This window comes from Eriocheir sinensis, chromosome 26 (assembly GCF_024679095.1).
Source record: "Eriocheir sinensis breed Jianghai 21 chromosome 26, ASM2467909v1, whole genome shotgun sequence".
Lineage (NCBI taxonomy): Eukaryota > Metazoa > Arthropoda > Malacostraca > Decapoda > Varunidae > Eriocheir > Eriocheir sinensis.
In genome coordinates this window covers 13,441,907-13,460,742 of record NC_066534.1, presented here as the reverse complement: position 1 = coordinate 13,460,742, position 18,836 = coordinate 13,441,907, and the positions used below count along the sequence as shown (strand labels likewise).

At 44.1% G+C, this 18,836-nt stretch overlaps 1 long non-coding RNA gene across 1 annotated transcript in view; it reads right to left on the bottom strand.

Annotated features, from left to right (window-relative positions):
- LOC127003782 (uncharacterized) overlaps nt 1–18,836 on the bottom strand; it is a 187,691-nt gene that overhangs the window by 74,599 nt on the left and 94,256 nt on the right. Inside the window, exon 3 of the long non-coding RNA XR_007757394.1 lies at nt 7,944–7,990. This is a non-coding gene — a long non-coding RNA (uncharacterized LOC127003782). The remainder of the gene's footprint in view (nt 1–7,943; nt 7,991–18,836) is intronic.

Genomic DNA, 18,836 nt, shown 5'->3' with positions numbered 1-18,836 from the left:
TGTCCAGAAGAGCTGTGCGAGTGGAGCCCTCCCACGCGTGAAATGCATACTCCGTACGAGGGACGGACAAGGCCTCTGTATATGGATAGCAACTGTCCGGGGGAAAAGAACTGGCGGAGACGATACAGAATGCCCAACCTCGAGGAAGTGAAGCAGGTGGTTACTCTCTGGAGGGATTATCGGCTGAGGGCTTGTCGGGTGAGGGTCGTTAGCCAGGTGCAGACACCAGGTGTGCTCCCGGAAGCATAACTGTTCTAAAAATTAAGATTCAAACAGCGATTAAAAACCTCAGGAGAATACTCTCGGTGATGTCGGTGAAGGGTCTGGGGCCTGCGTGGCGGTGAAGGGTGAGTTTGTAGACTACTTAAAAAGTAACTACTACATGAAGAAACTACTACAAGAAGATGTATACACGTTAGTTGGGTAAATAAAGCAATAACTTATCCGTTCTGCGCGGAGTGCAGAGTGGAGAGTGATGGTCCAATTTCTTGGTCTTAGTAAGGAGCGGGAACACACACGAGAAAGAGCTTGACTGTGTGGTAGCTCACGTTTACTCTTGATCGCGCACAACACAACACTTGTAATCGCAATCAACCTTTAACGCACACAAATCTAGCAGTTGACAAGGAGTGATATACCACACGCGAGTGTGATATACACGAGGCACTCTAAGGCACAGAAGGTGGGCTCAAAGAACAAGTAGGTAGCAGATCACCGAGGTGATGCGCCAACAGATGCTCCGCAATGACTCTGGTCCACAACGCTGCCTAGTACCCAGTCCATACAAGTGCTGAAAGGCGATGGAGCAACGACACAGCCCTGACTCACTCCCGCATTTATGGGAAAGAAGATGGGCAAGCCACCCCCCCTCCCCCCCACACACACACACTTCACAGCACTCACTGTCTCAAAATACAGGCCAGTCAGTAAACCAATAGTCCTTGCAGAAATCCCTCGGAGTCGCAGATCCCAGAGTGCCTCGCGATGCACTGTATGAAACGCCTTCTTGACATAGACATAGGCTGCAAGTATCCCCAGTCGAAACAGTCATCGGCGCTCCACCAGTACGCGAAGCGCTAGGATAAGGTCAGTTGTCGACTTGCCAGGCGTGAACCCAGACTGATCAGGTCTCTACATCTTCAGCAGCTGGCCGCGGATCCGCATCAGCAAAAGGTGGGCAAGCACCTTACCTGGCACACTGAGCAGTGTAATACCACAGATTAGGGGCAGCCATGTGTCAAAACTCGCATGTGTTTTGAGGACAGACCGTGAGTGCTTCCTGGGTTACCGAAAGTCTTTGAAAGTGGTCCGGAACACACCAAGAGTCCTTAGTTTACGCGGGGTGGTGCGGCCTCTCTTGTGTTTGTGTTGTGCATTTTAAGATATTTAGCCCACCCGACTGTCACTCCATTTCTATAACCTTCTGTAGCTTCTCATCCTCTTCCTTCTTTCTTTGCTTTTACTTTCATTTCCTCTTTCTCGGCGTCTCAGGTGTTTGGGGGCTGATGAAGATGCAGCTTATAGTGTTCGCACTCCTTCTCTACCTGATTCGCCTCTTACAATAATGATGAAAGACATACTCAAAATATATGCTGGCCAAAATGGTGGACGATACATTTTCCTTGGCACACGCTGTTTCCTTCCTGACTACACTCAAACACGCCAAGCCTTAACACAGCCCCGCCGACCCGCCACTCCACGGCTACTCGCACTCATCTCATTTCCGATCCGCCTCGCCAATGCCTGTCTTCTTTTATTTGCATGTTACGGGACGCTAAAGTACACCACCAATTTCACCGCTTTGCATTTCTCTGTCTACTGTTTCGGTATTTACTCACACAAGACATTAAAAAGTGAATATAATGCAGTAAAATGTAAAGCGTTAATCATTACCCCATTTTTTTTTTCTATGTAATTTCACAGTAGTTCAGTTTGCCAAGAAATAACACGCAAATGACAAGACATTACAAAGAGCAAGGCGTAAAAAAAATAATGTACGCGTTGTCATTATAACACTTGCGACAATATAGATAATAACTATGCTAAAAGACTATTCAAGAAAGAAAGAAAGAAAGAAAGAAAGAAAGAAAGAAAGAAAGAGTGAATGAAAGAAAAAAAAAGAACGAAAGAAAGAACGAGAGAAAAAAAGGAAAGAAAGAAATGAACAAAAATCAAATAAATACACATAAATTAAGTGATAAATAAATAAAAGAATAAAAGTGAAAGTCAATATCGTATAAATCCAGACGGCTCCCTTCAATTCACCTGCAATTCCAGCGAAACGCGTCGCTCCTACATTAGAGCAGGTAATTGAGCCGCCGAAAGGTGCAGCTAATTGAAAGCACACCTTCTCTTTTAACACGGGGCTTTAACGGCGCAAAAAAAATATATAACCGCCTGAATTAGTGGCTCATTTGTCGCCGCTCTTCCATTGCGATTATCTTTTTTTTTTTTTGTGTGTGTGTGTGTGTGTGTGTGTGTGTGTGTGTGTGTGTGTCTGTTTGTATGTCAATTTGTCTTTCTACCTTTTTTCTCCCTTTGTTTGTTTCTTAGTTTCATTTTGTCTGTCTGTCTGTCTGTCTGTCTGTCTATATGAAAGTGTATTTATGTGCCTGTTAGAGACATACAGACAGACGCATTAAGAGCAGATAAACAGAGACACAAACGGACGGGAAAAAAATAGCAAAAAAGAAAAAAGAAAAAAAACATTCAACATTTCTCCATTACGATACAAAAGGAAAGAAAAATCATAGACACACTACAAAGAAAATAAAACAGAAAAAGACAGGCACACGAACGGAAATACATATACCAAGAACCTAACCAAAAAAAAAAAAAAAAAAGCAAAAAAAAAAAAAAATCCCCCCAACGCGTCCACAATCAACATCCCACGCTTCGGATACAACAGTAAAGAGAAAATCACTGAATGGAAAGATCGCATCACTCTTCTTTACGCCTAAACTTACACAAACACAAAAATCCAACTTTTATGACGAGGGATGAGAGCTGACGACCGCCCGCCTGACCCCGATTCATTCGATCACGGCGGGAGCGGAGGACGAGAACGAGGAGGAGGGAGATGAAGGAGTGGAAGAGGAGGAGAAGGAAGAGGAAGAGGAGGAAGAGTAGAAGAAGAAGAAGAAGCAGGAGGCGGAGGAGGAGGAGGGGGGTGGAAGAAGATGAGGAGGAGGAAAAGGAGAAGGACGAGCACGGACGCGGGTGAGAAGGAAGATGAGAAGTGAACCAGAGAGAGAGACAGAGAGAAAGAAAAAAGTGAAATAAGATACAGCTTCATGAATCTTTATGAAAACTAAGAATAACTAAACATAGGAAGAGGAGGAAGTGGAGAAGTGAAACAGAGAGAAGGAGAAGAAAAGGAAGAAAAAATAGTGAAATAACACCTAGATTTATGAGTCTTTTTGTGAAAACTCAGAATAACTAAACTGAGAAGGAAAAGGAAAAGGAGGAGGATGACAGGGATAAGAAGGAAGTGAAGTGAACCAGAGAAAGGAGGAAGGAAAGGAAGGATAAGCGAAATATAATACCTCACGAGTCTCTCTAATGAAAACTCGAAATAACTAAACGTAGGAGGAGAAGGAAAAGGAGGAGGAGGAAGAGAGTGAGAAGGAAGTGAAGTGAACCAGAGAAAGGAGAAAGGAAAGGAAAAATAAATTAAATATAATACCTCATGAGTCCTTTGGAAAACTCTGAATGACTAAGAATCAAAAACCATAAAGAAGTAAATTTTCTACTTATACTTTTGGCGCGGGAAACACTTGAGTCCCCCACGTAGACAGAAAACGTAAAAAAAAATAATTAAAAGTCAGTAATCAACAATGTGCTCGCTGTCCCTCACGTCGTCACCCTAAGCCAGGTCCGGGGAGTGAGAATGGACCGAAATAATGAAATACCACTCCTCCGCTCTCCCAAAATAGAGTGGAAAGGCGAAACCAAAAAAAAAAACGAGAAGACGAAAGGTGATGAAAAGCGCTGAACCTCACGCCAGACTGGAATGGTTACAAACGTAAAAGTGAAAGATGAGAATAATAGCAGCTCTCAGGTATAGAAGAAAAAGAGATAGAGCGTCGACATAATTATTAGACTGGTTCGCGAAAAAGGTGAGGTGAGTTTCCAGGTTATGACAGACAACGGAAGGAAACGTAAAAACAAAACAAAAATTGATATATGTCCATGACCCGAGAGACCAGGAACCGAAAATATATAAATACGCCCAGCCTTTCAAAAACGAGGTACAGATAAAGAGAGGAAAAGAAAAACAATGAAGGGTGCCTAACTTAACACCAGGCCAGATATTCACCTTTCGCTAAAAATATAAAACAGTGAAATATAGAAAAAAAAATGCTGAGTTTGATTGGAAAGCTGTTGACACCGACGAATGCCTGACGGAAATCGCGGCCTTATTAACACCTGAGCAGCGAGAAGGTCAAGAGTTCGGGGCTTGCTTTGAGGGCTGAAAAAACAGGTTGGAATGGTCAGGAAAAAGCAATAATGCAGGAAACACTTTTGCATTTACTAATAATTTCTAATGGACGTGTAAATGAGAAAGTGAAATATTGCGACGAAAGAAAAAGAAAAAAAATTGTGCTATATAATTTTTTTTTTAAATGAGAGAGAGAGAGAGAGAGAGAGAGAGAGAGAGAGAGAGAGAGAGAGAGAGAGAGAGAGAGAAATATTTTGTTTTACATTTTAAAATATGAAAATTGCTTGTTGTTAAAACAGCAACAAATAAGTAATTAAATTTAACGGGAGCTCTTGATGATTTATATTCTCTCTCTCTCTCTGTATGTGTGTGTGTGTGTGTGTGTGTGTGTGTGTGTGTGTGTGTGTGTGTGTGTGTGTGTCTATCTGTCCGTCTGTCTGTCTATCTATGTGGGATACGGTATAATACAAACAAATAACACAAACACAAACAGATCAACAAAACAGAGGTGGAGAGACAATCAAACAAAAAGCATCGGATCCTATTCAGTAATCCTTTTCCGGCGGAGGGTCGCGCGACGTCCCCAGGCCTCTGCTCCTCACTTTCCTCTGTGTTTTTCTTCTTCTCCTTCTGTCTATATCAATAATGTGTTGTGTCTCATCCAAAAAGCCAAAATACACAGCGTCTTTCCGTCTTTTTCTTCTCTCTCTCTCTCTCTCTCTTACTTTTTCCTCGTTGAGAATTGAACCACAAAGTTTAGAGTGTACTGAAGCGCTCATTAAACGCGGATTGGAACGGGAACTTTTATGATGAGTATGATGAGTATGACTGTATGATGTAAAAGTAGGGATGACTCCTTTGATGTAAAAAAAAAAATGTTATCTCTACAGCATTTTCACGCTTCTCATATTATCAAATTAGGAGAAACGGTACATGTGTGTGTGTGTGTGTGTGTGTGTGTGTGTGTGTGTGTGTGTGTGTGTGTGTGTGTGTGTGTGTGTGTGTGTGTGTGTGTGTGTGTGTGTGTGTGTGTGTGTGTGTGTGTGTGTGTGTGTGTGTGTTTTAATCTGCCGTATTGAAAACCATAGTGAAGTGACTGTATGTGTGTAGTAAATATCCTGCCTCCATATCTTTCGGAGTTCACTTACGTATATTGATAAGTCTGAACATCCCTCGCACAAAACTATTCCGACTCTCTCTCTCTCTCTCATCACAATCTATGTCACTAGGATCGCCTCTGTACACGTGCCGCATGCAATAAAGAGAAAATAAAGTCTTCCTAATACTAACGCAGAATAAAACCGGATAAAGAATATGACCACAAGGAAAAAGGAGGAAGATAGGTAAGAGAGAGAAAAAGAACAAAGAACAGGAAGATAGAGAAAGAGAAACACACACACAAAAATACACATGACGAGTTAAACGGAAATATTGACAGAAAAAACAAGCAGATAAACTGAATGGGTAGGAAACAAACAGGTAGAAAATTTAGAGCATGTAGGCAAACAAAGGCACAGACAGACAGACTTAAGGTTCATCTTCCCCGCTACATGCAGACAAAACTTTTTAAAACTCTTCCCCACAGTCGTTTTCTAAATTAGTGCCCACCCTCTCTTTCAAATCTTCCTTCACCACCTCTTCCTCCTGCTCCCTCCCTCTTTTATTTCTCCTTACTTTCATATATTATTTTTTCCTCCATTGCTTTATGTATTTTTTCCCTTTACTTCCATCTCTCTCATTCCCGATCCTTTCTTGCTTTTTTTTCCTTCCTTCCTTCCTTCCTTCCTTCCTTCATAAACTTTTCTTCTTCCCTTTGTTCCTGTCTTTTACCCATTCTTTCCCCATTATTTTACAGCCTTATTGTTTTCCTTCTTGTCTTTCTTCTTTCCTTCCTCTCTACCTCCCTTCCTCTTCTTTACTTCCCTCCTTTCTGCCTTCCTTTCTTCCTCCTTCTTTCCTTCCCTTTCTCCCTGCACCCTCCCCCTCATTACACTTAAAAGCCTCCAAGAATTCAAACATTAAGAGCAACTCCTAGAAACACAAACACATATTCTCTCTCTCTCTCTCTCTCTCTCTCTCTCTCTCTCTCTCTCTCTCTCTCTCTCTCTCTCTCCATCTCTCTCTCCATCTATCTCTCCATCTATCTCACCCTGCCACATTAAAACCACCGAGCATTTAGTTTACGCATATAATTTCGCTTCCAATCTTGTAGCACTATTCGCCACGTAATTACAATGGCTCAGTAATGGTAAGTAGACACAGTGCATTAAAATAATCCGGAGATCGCCTTCGGAGCACTATGATCAACAACCAATGCCGGATGTTTGATGCGTGTCTGCGATATTATAATGGCATTGTTCATCTTAGCACCTCATTTCATTATCGTAACCAGGAGAGATCTTGTGTGTGGGTTGGGGTTTTGAGTGCATGGGGGGAGGGGGGTGATTGTGTATGTGTGAGTGTGTGTGTGTTACATGAGATATAGATAGATAGATAAATGGAAATAGAAAGATGGGTAGATTAATGCATATAACTGAATGGCTGGATAGATAGATAGATAGATATAAAAGTGTAAAGGAGACAAAAAAATAAAGAGAGAGTGTGTGAGTGTGTGTTGTTTTAAGTGTTAGTGCGTTGTTGTAGTTGTTATTGATGATCATGATATAGATACCCATGATAGTGATTGCGGTAATGATGGTGATGATGATGATGATGATGGTGATACTGATAATGGTGTACGAAGGAAAGAATAGGACAACAAAAATATAAGATGAAAATATACTGTGATGTTGGAAGAGGAATAAGAGGAAAGAAGAGGGGGGATGAGACAAGATGGGTCGATGCCTGGTAAAGAGAATGAATGGGGGGAGAGAGAGAGAGAGAGAGAGAGAGAGAGAGAGAGAGAGAGAGAGAGAGAGAGAGAGAGAGAGAGAGAGAGAGAGAGAGAGAGAGAGAGAGAGAGAGAGAGAGAGAGAGAGAGAGAGAGAGAGAGAGAGAGAGAGAGAGAGAGAGAGAGAGAGAGAGAGAGAGAGAGAGAGAGAGAGAGAGTAGCGGACACTTTGGTAAACGAATAGGCCCTAGTCAACGAATCAGACAAACATAAAAACAAGCAAACGCCGAAACAAAGAAATCAAATAAGTATGCTCGTGTCAAATGGATCTTGTGTGCTTCATCTGTCATAATATGAAAGACGAAAATTGACTAATAAAGATAAAATGCAAACAGACCAAGAATCACCAGTAAGAATCGATTGCATAACTTAGAAAATACCGAGAACCAACAGCATGCATTGTACTTTGTTTACGTAAGAGAAAGAAAGAAAAAAAGAGAGAAATGCCCTCCCTCGCCCAGCCCCCCCCCACCCCCCCCCACCCCCACCACCCCGAACAAACAAAGTGAAATAAAGTTCCAAAAGATTATTCAGAAATGGTTCGAGAGGTTAGGAATGAGTGTAGACATGGACTGAAGGACAATTGCAAAACGGTCTAGTGTCGGGACTTACCTGCTTCGTGGTGATGACTGCGGCGGGGCAAGGAGACGGGACTTAGGCTGTAATGAAAAAGGGAACAAAGCGTCACAAATATATTTTATGGTCAAATTACGGAAAAAAAACGACGCAATGAGAGAGAAAAGCGAGTGTATGAAATGTATTGTTCCCAGTCTAATTACCCTGTCAGACACACACACACACACACACACACACACCACCACCACCACCACCACCACCGCCCACAAATCACCCTCAATACCACTACCGCTACCATCACCACAGCCACCACCACCACCGTGACCACCGACAACATAAAAGCTAAAAATGGTCGATTTGTCAACTGGATCGATGTCGTCCGTCATTAGGAGGAGGAGGAGGAGAGGTAGAAGAAGACGAAGACGAAGACGAAGACGAAGACGAAGACGAAGACGAAGAAGAAGAAGACGAAGACGAAGACGAAGAAGAAGAAGAAGAAGACGAAGACGAAGACGAAGACGAAGGCGAAGACGAAGGCGAAGACGAAGACGAAGACGAAGAAGAAGAAGAAGAAAAATAACACTCATAATAACAATAAACTCCTTTTCAATTACTATCATCCAGACTTTTTCTGAACCATTTGTTGTCGGGGTTCGTGACTCCCTCGCTTCATTCATCCTGCATAAGTGAAGTATGAATGAGCCATCCTGTGGGAGTGCCAAGTGCCGGGAGGAGGAGGAGGAGGAGGAGGAGGAGGAGGATGGAGGTATATTAGAGAAGCCTCGTAAATCTGCCACTATCAGACAGGTAGGAAGGGCGGAGTGAGACACATGAGGTGCTCTCTCTCTCTCTCTCTCTCTCTCTCTCTGTATGCATGTACGTACGTATGCTTGTATGTATGCATGTATCTATCTATCTTGCCGTCTCCATCTATCAATCTTTCTATACATGTCTGTCTACAGGTCTGCCTATTTGTCTGTCTGTCTCTGGATACCCAATCATCTTTATATATTATTCTTTGTCGTGTGTGTGTGTGTGTGTGTGTGTGTGTGTGTGTGTGTGTGTGTGTGTGTGTGTGTGTGTTGCATCTATGGGCTATGGCTTACAGGTCATTACCCGGGCTGTCAGGCGCGTCACCCGGCCCGTCAGTCACTCAGCGCCCGGTGTCATGTCCGCTTGTGACCGTGTGTGGCGTGGATGTCACTGCGTTGGTGCCGGCAGTGACGCATGGCGCAGGGCCTCTCTGACGCTCTTTTGAGGTTAGCAAAAAGTAGGTGACAGGGAGCGGAAGGTTTAAAAATGCACCTCCGACGTTCACAAGTATGTCCTAATAAAACATTCATCCCAAAAACTCACTAAATGATCAATAACTCTCCTTGTTCAGATGCTTCGGGATCGTCCTCAGGTATCAGGCTTTTTTTTTCATTATTGTTTTCTTTTTTTATTCCCTTGTGGTGTTTCCCTTACTGTAAAAAAAAAATCTGCAACTTTATTACTTTATCTTTTAGTCAAAACCTAAAATGCATATTCACTGACAGGGAGGCGTAGGTTTAAAAATGCACCACCGACGTTTACCAATATGTCCTAATAAATCACTAATCCCCAAAACTCACTAAATGATCAATAATTTTCCTTGTCCAGATGCTTCGGGATCGTCCTCAGGTATCAGGCTTTGTTTCATTATAGTTTTCTTTTTTTATGCCCTTGTGCTGTTTCCTTTACTGTAAAAAAAAAAAAAAAAAAAAAAAAAATCTGCAACTTTATTGATTTATCTTTTGGTCACAACCTAAAATGCAGATTCACTGTCTAGATTCCGATGTCCACTACCATCACGCTCGAGTTAATGGGTTGGCTGATCCAGCACCACAGAATGATGGCTGTTCCTGCAGTGGCCTGATGCCTCATGATCCCTAACGATCCATCTTGCTGGAGGCACAGGAGGATGGCGCAGGCAGCTGACTTATAGAATGCATCGGTGACCCCTGGCTCCACGTATGCTGAGAGACATTCCGCCTGTCTCTTGGTTGACACTCAAAATGATGGACGGCTGAATGTCTCCACGCACAAGCAACGTTGCCTATCAAAGTGTTAATGTTTAAACTAAAGTGTCTTAAAAACATGCACTTGGCATTATATACGAAATACTGCCAAAACATCGAGTACTGCCGCGATTTATAAAAATTTAAAATCCTTATCTCCAAGACGAAGAAATGGAATACAAAAAATATTTATCAACATTACACGCCGAAACGTATCTACACATAGTTACTTTGCTCCCTTTAGTTAATCATGCTGAAAGAGGAAAACTGGCAAAGGTTCTCTCCAATCCTCCGTGCGGCAAAGCGTTCGAAAGCCACTTCTTCCTCGACCAATTTGTGGCGGTAATTCAACCAAATGGCCAGCCACTCAGAGCCAGCCCCGTCAGGCCGACCAAACAACCAATTCCTTGACGGTCACTCAGACAGGCAGTCAGGTAGCCATTCAGACAACCAGTTAATGAACCCAACAGTCAGCCAGCTAGCCAGACAGACAGTCAACCAACAAAATAACCAACTAACCTCACCAAGCTAACCATCCATCCATTTAGGCAACCAGTCAACCAGCCAGCAATTAACTATTCAACCAACTAAGTACTTAATACAGCAACTAATTGGCCAGCCAGTTAGCCAGCCATTCAGTCGGCCAGCTAGTCAGCCAGCCAGTCAGTATCCCAGCCAGTCAGCCAACTATCCAGACATACGGACAGTCAGACAACCAATCGATCTGCCAAAATGACCACCTTCTTCTAATCAGCCACCAAACCAACCAGCCTCCCAACCAACCAGGCAGCCAGTCAGCCAGGCAGCCGGATCGTCACCCTGCCACTCACTCAACCAACACCACTGCAGCAGTCAGTTAGTTAGCCACTCAGTCAGCCAGCCCTGCCGCGAGCCACCTGTCCCTCGCCCCTTCCCCTTGGCCCAGAATCCCCTTCACTAATATATTTACCCAGTGCCGCGGCCGAACGGAAGCGGCCGACTTAAATAGTGTGTCCCACCGCGGGTAAACACTCACAGGGGGGAGGGGGGAGGGGCGGAGGGAGGAGTGGAAAGGGCACGGAGGAATGGATGGTAGGGGGTGGAGGGAGGAAGAGAGAGAAAAAAGGGGTTGCATGGGAGGGGGTAGGGAAAGTGAGGGTGGGAGTAAAGTAGAGGGATGGGGAGGTGGGAAGAGTAGGAGGGGGAGAAGAGGGACAAGGGGGTTAGGGGGTTTCTTCAGTTAGCTCAGTGTCAACAGTGGGTGACAGGGAGGTGTTGGCGGCGGCAGTGGCGGTGGTGGTGGTGGCAATGATGATGACGGTGGTGGCGGTGATGGTGTTGGCGGAATAGACGGTCAGTGAACCAAAGCACCTCACCATCCTTGCCGCCACCACCGAGGGGACACAGCAACCACCGCCCCCACCACCGCCGCCGCCGCCGCCCCCAATAATTGCGAACCGTGATTGCTGCTCCACACAGCTGTCGACGCTCGTCTCCATCCTTAATGAACTCAGTAATGAGTCCAAAAAAAGTGGAAAAGTATAATTAACTCGTTTTGTTTATTATATTAATTTTGAGACGAATTATTCGGAATAAAACGAACTTGAAATTATGTGGCAAACACACAAGTAGGACGATAAAAACAATGTTGAAGTGGAGGAATATGTATGTACATATATATACAAATATATATGAGGAAAAAGAATGAATGAGTGAAACTGGCATGCACGTTGAGAAAGCATAAACGAAAATCCGCAAGAGCTCATTCCAGCAAAAAACTTAGGCCACAAAAACAATTACAGACACATGCCAGAGACAGCTAGAAGACAACAGAGACAGTGCGGGGGGCACGGACCCAAAAGTGATGGCTGTAAGATTACCGAGATATAACTCCCCCGCCGGAGACATTCTGGGTCGTATTATAAAACATTTCGTCGCCCAAATTCACATATTTGCCACGACTTCCATAGGAGTTGTGGGCATTTCCAGTAGTAGTTTTATGACCCTGGTGGTAGTTTGACCCTTCCTCTGTACCATGAACCTAAAAAACACATATTTGACAAGGTTTTCGTAGGAGTTGTGGGCATTTCCAGTAGTTTTATGACCCTGGTGGTAGTTTGAACGTTCCTCTGTACCATGAACCTAAAAAATCACTCATTCGAACCAGATTGACCCCCTCTTTGGCCTTTAGAAATAGATGATGTGAAAACTGAAAGTGTTTTATAATATCAACCTCTGTGTCCACGAGCAGCCAACGATCACTGGCGCCCTGCCCAGCGACCGTGATCTAGAGGGTGACTTTGGGCCACTGGAACACCGAAGTGACCTGATTGAAGGACTTAAATGTGTAAAAAGGATTAACAATGCCGACTTTATATGAACGCTCACAAGCTAAAAAAACGTAGGACCAACAACAATCAATACAAATTAAGCAATTCAGATTTAAGGATATGCAAAAACTGCTTTACACTTAGGTTGGTAGGTGCATGAAAAAACAGTAATGTAGGCAGTGGAAATATGAATATAGCTTCAAATGGAAGTAAAAATTAATAGATTAAATAAATGCGTGGTTTTCAAGAGTTCCCATGCAGATCGTTGGTGTTTTTTGCTTGTGTTTTAAAGTGTGTAGCGAGATTCTAGAGGTGCCTGTGACTTAGCCGACTGGTCTCCTGAAGCCTCCTCCCTGTAGCCTTGTGTACCCATGTGAGAGCAACGAACCTAAAGAGGCGTCAGTATAAAAAAAATTCACCTACTTCGTCAGAGAAAAGAATCTGCTCAAATAAGTTTTTAAGCAATACAATAAAACAAAAAGATGACACACGAGTGAATAGACACGATGCAATCAGCCTATAAATTAAAGCTGAAGAAAAATGTCGATAGCGGGTGACGGATGAATGAAGAGATGGATGGAAGCACTGGCGGTGGCATGGAGTGGGAGGGGAGTGAAGGGGGAGGGGGGGGGAGGGGGGGGGGGGTGATGAAGCACGGAGGGATGGAAAGAAAGAAGATTGATGGTGGAGAATTATGTGAGGGAGAGATTATGTATGCACTGGATGAGTGAAAATTGATGATGCGCCAGCAAGAGGAAGGGTAAGAGGAAGAGGAGGTGCAAGAAGAGGAGGAGGAAGAAGAGCGACAAGAGGAAGAGGAGGACAAGAAGGAGGGCAAAAATGGTGTCGGTAAACATAACAAGGACGGTGACGAGAAAGAGGAGGAAGAGGAAGAAGAGGGCGAAGAGGAGGAAGAGGAAGAGCAACGGGAGAAGACTTAATAAATTCACCTTGAGTAAAAAGAAAATAGAAGAGAAAAAGGAAAACTTGCTATATATATTTCAAAATTTTACATAATGCTGTTTGGAGTACTCGGAATTGGCTAATATATCTTCAAAAACTACGTGAATAGTTTTTTAATGCGTCTTATATGACCAGAAAGGAATTTGCCAGACACGAAAAATAAAAAAAATATATATGTGGGGCACGAGAGACAGGGATCATTATTCTATTGAGAGAGAGAGAGAGAGAGAGAGAGAGAGAGAGAGAGAGAGAGAGAGAGATTGCTATATATAAGCCTTCCATTCGTCCTCATCACTTTCACTCTTTCTACGCTGTCCTCTTATTTTCCATTCTCTCTCTCTCTCTCTCTCTCTCTCTCTCTCTCTCTCTCTCACACTAAGTACTATTTTCCCTTCCCTCCCACACGCTCTCAGCTTTCTAGTACTTTTAATAAATTCTCTCACTAACCACACGACGAGAATTTACTTGAAAGAGTGTTTATGTCTGCCTGTCTGTCTGTCTGTCTCTATGTCTATCTGCTTGTCTGTCCGTGTCTATGAGTGGGCCGCGCCGCTCTGCCCATCCCTTCCCTTCGGTCACTCTAATGGACGCCCCTGCAAGGACCCTCCCGTTAACTGCACGGCCACGCCCTCCTCCCTCGTAAAGCCCTGCCACTGTGTCTTAATGAACTCAACGATCATTCCCTCCACCACCACCACCACCACTGCTATCACTGTCTTCACCACCACCACGGCCACCATTAACACCATTATCGTAACCACATGGCACTATTGTCACCATCACTGCTGCCACCATTACTGAAATAGTGTAACACCACCATCACCACCACTACTGCCACCATAACCACCAATAACATTACCTTAACCCGGTCTTTTTGTTGTGTTGTGTTTGCCTTGAGCTGCTTCATTTACTGTAAACAAAAATTAACTCAACCAACACCATAACTAACATCACCACCACCTACAGTTTCCTCACCACCATGAACACCACCACCACCACTATCACTGTCACCACATCCCACCACCATTACCAGTCATCATCGTCACTACCACAACCATGACAATATCCATCCCCCATACCCTACCACACCCTGCCACTGCCGCCATCATCACCAGCACTACTTGAACCACAGCCAACCACAATCACCGCCACCACACCACACAATAAAAAAATAATGCCACCACCATAGTCATAACCACAACCATCTCGCACCCATTACCATTGTTATCACCATCTTCATCACTGCCACTGCTTCCCATCACCACCGTCACCACCGCCACCCACGTACCGAACACTCAAGTTTCCGGCGTCAGTCTTAATTTTCCCTGGGGCGTAATTTTACTCGTTAGACTTCAAGCATCAGAGGAGTTTTTGGAAACGCAAGATCTTTCCATGCGATTCTTCCCACAAGTTCCTTAACGTGATCCGCCGGAAACCCTCAAAGCGCGAAAGTTCACAAGACTTCTGATCTCGCTAACCTGAGTGAGTGGCAGCCATCAATAACAAGGCTGAGGTGCAAGGGCGATGCTCCCGGCATGAAAGACTTCCGCGAGCAGTGACTCTCGACCTCGCTTCACTGACGCCGCCAAGAGCTCCAGGGACAATCCTCACCTTTTGTCGACTAATGAACCGATTCACGGAGCGAGCTGGAAAAGGTCTCTGCAAAATACAGCTGACCATGAAAATCTTTACCCTCCGTGGGTAACAAAGTTTTCTTGTTTAATGTTATACCTTCCAATACAATGCTTGGGTTCATATCGAGGAACTTCGAATACAAGACGCCGGGAGTTATGTTATCCTTGTACAATTCGCTGGTAAGGCCCCACCTGGAATACGCCGTGCAATTCTGGTCTCCTAATTACAGGAAAGACATTGAATTACTTGAGAGAGTACAGTGCCGCGCCACGAAGATAATACCATCACTGAGGACGAAGCCCTATGAAGAGCGACTCGAGCGACTCAACCTCTTCACGTTGGAAAAGAGACGCCTGCGGGGAGACATGATACAAGTCTTTAAGTACCTGAACAAGCTCAGCAACGTTGATCACTCCAAACTCTTCACGCTACAAACCAACCTGAGAACAAGAAACAACGGAAAAACAATTCAAGCAAAGCGATGCAATACCGACATCGGCAGGAGTTATTTCTCGAATAGAGTTGTTCGCCATTGGAACAGCCTTCCTGCAGAAGTGGTTAGCGCAGAGACCATCAACTCCTTCAAGAAACGCATTGATCGCCACTTTGCTGCATCGGGAGTGAACTGAACGTTCCCAAGAGTAGATACACAAGTGCTTTAATCCTTCCCTGCAAGCCACTCCTATGGCAAACGGATTGATTGAATCACTGAACGCAGGCAGCCTAGTAATGAGCCAACAGGCTTTCTGCTGCCTGCTAGTCCATGTGTTTCCATGTGTTTTAGGGGTTGTCTAGCGGCGGGAGGCGGGTATTTTTATTGCACTAAATGTCATCCTGCTGAACGCTGGGAATCGCCACTTCAATGAGAGATGATGATCAGCAAGGTTGCCCGGGAGGATTTTCCGGAGTCATTAGAAGTAGATAACGCCATTCCCGACTTATATGAAGTGTATCGAGATATAAGAAACTAATATGATTACTCCTACAATTATCAAAATTACTAGTTTTCTTTTGACAGTGTGTTTGGACATTCAGGAAACAAAGCAAGAGCCTCTTCCTTTGAGAATGTTTGGAAGCCATAATTGCAATCACTGCATCGGAAGCAAATGAATGGTTTTATTATGAACTTCACATATTTCAACCTCACCACCAACCTGGCGGGATGTTTATTACATGCCTCATCTTCATGGGTGCCGCCTTCCGTTCATTTCAAAACACCTCTGCCGCAAAAGGAGCCACAAAGAATGTTTAAGAAGACCGAACAAACACTGCCAACACTATCCTCCTCCTATAATGAGGCCTGGTCAAACTCTTTCGCCTCTGCCTGTCAACATCTACCTTTCCTTCCTGCTGGAAGTACGCCTTCATACAGCCTGTGCCTAAGAAGGGTGACCGTTCCAATCCCTCAAACTACCGCCCTATAGCTTTACTTTCCTGTCTATCTAAAGCTTTTGAATCAATCCATAACCGGAAGATTCAAAAGCACCTTTCCACTTCTGACCTTCTATCTGATCGCCAGTATGGGTTCCGCAAGGGGCGTTCCACTGGCGATCTTCTTGCTCTCGTAACTGACTCTTGGTCATCCTCTCTTAGCCGTTTTGGTGAAACTTTCTCAGTTGCGCTAGACATATCGAAAGCTTTCGATAGAGTCTGGCACAACTCTTTGCTTTCTAAACTGCCCTCTTTCGGATTCTATTCTTTTCTCTGTTCCTTGTCTCCAGTTTCCTTTCCGGCCGTTCTATCTCTGCTGTGGTAGACGGTCACTGTTCTTCCCCTAAACCTATCAATAGTGGTGTTCCACATGGCTCTGTCCTATCACCCACTCTCTTTCCGTTATTCATCAATGAGCTTCTTTCCATAACAAACTATCCTATCCACTCATACGCTGACGACTCCACTCTGCATCATTCAACTCTTTCAACAGAAGACCCTCTCAACAGGATTTACAAGACTCCAGACTGGAGGCTGCAGAACGCTTAACCTCATACCTTGCTATCATTTCTGATTGGGGTAAAAGAAACCTTGTGTCCTTCAATGCTTCAAAAACCCAATTTCTTCACCTATCAACTCGACACAATCTTCCAAACACCTATCCGTTATTCTTCAACAACACTCAGGTGTCACCTTCTTTAACATGAAACATCCGCGGTCTATCCTTAACTCAAAATCTTAACTGGAAACTTCACATCTCCTCTCGAGGTTGGGCGTTCTGTATCGTCTCCGCCAGTTCTTCTCCCCCGCACAGTTGCTATCCATATTCAGGGGCCTTGTCCGCCCTCGTATGGAGTATGCATCTCACGTGTGGGGGGGCTCCACTCACACAGCTCTCTTGGACAGTCTAAGGTTCTTCGTCTCATCAGCTCTCCTCCTCTTACTGATAGTCTTCTACCTCTTAAATTCCGCCGCCTAGTTGCCTCTCTTTCTATCTTTTATTTATATTTTCACGCTGACTGCTCTTCTCAACTTGCTAAGTGCATGCCTCCCCCCTCCCGCGGTCTCGCCGCACACGACTTTCTACTCAAGCTCATCCCTTTACTGTCCAAATCCCTTACGCACGAGTTAACCAGCATTTTCACTCTTTCATCCCTCACGCTGGTAAACTCTGGAACAATCTTCCTTCATCTGTATTTCCTCCTGCCTACGACTTGAACTCTTTCAAGAGGAGGGTATCAGGACACCTCTCCTCCCGAAATTGACCTATCTTTCGGCCACTCCTCTTGACTCTTTTGTAGGAGCAGTGAGTAGTTTTTTTTTCATTATTGTTTCCTCTTTTTGCCCTTGAACTGTTTCCTCTGCTGTAAAAAAAAAAATATACCGTATGCCATTACTGTAGATAGTCTTCACCTCTTAAATAGTTAACCAGCATTCTCTTTTTCATCCATCGCGCGCTGGTACTCTGACAATCTTCCTTCATCTGTATTTCCTCCTGCCTACGACTTGAACTTGCCAACAAAGATACACACACACACACACACACACTGTTGTAGGAACAGTGAATAGCGGGCTTTTTTTTAATTATTGTTTCCTTTTTTTTTTGCCCTTGAGCCGTTTCCTCTGCTGTAAAAAAAAAAAAAAAAAAAAAAAGGAGGATTTTTTTAATGACGCAGCTTTATTCCTCGCTAAGACAAGGGTCAAGTCTTCAGCGGTGACCCAATAATTTCTGACTGTAATGCCTCAGGCAGGGAAGACAGGGAGCTACTCCGCCGTAACAATTCTTACACCGTCGACAACAAATCAGACAAATGATGGACTTGTAAAATAAGCCTCACGAAGAGTCGACGTATATTTTGCGAAAAACTGTAAGTACTTCTTGGGATTACTTGCGGAGGCTACCATTATGTCAGATAAGTCATGCAAGGTATCCCAACAGGCTCGACCAACAGGTGACGTCGTGTGGGTTTTGTATAGTCGGGTGCCACATATCAAACACCTCCTCCTATATTATTCATAAGCTAAGAATGTTGCGACAGAGTTACCCGTTACACTTGGTCCACTACACCTCATCGTGGCTAAGTCGTTCCCAAAGGAGGATTATGGCTGAGCTGCTCAGAGAATGGGTGTATTTAAATCAGAAATGTTCTATCTTGGTCAGAACTTCACAAACCTTGCAGTCATATCAAGCTGAAAAGGAAGGCACAAATCATACCCTCATTGTCGTTGATATGAGGTGATCCCCAGAAATTAATTCGAATTAATAAGACTTTGAAAGATAATACGACTCCGACACAAACGACTGTGACCTGCAGCTCCTGATGAGAACGCGGCGGCACCTGAGAAGCACTTACCGTTAATTAATACCCTGAAACACACACACACACACACACACACACACACACACACACACACACACACACACACACACACACACACACACACACCTTTTTATTTGCTCTTGAGACTTGCATCACGTCTACCAGTGGCTTTTTTTTTTTCGTTTTCTCGAGAAATTCATTTGCATATCCATAAAACAATTTATTCATTTC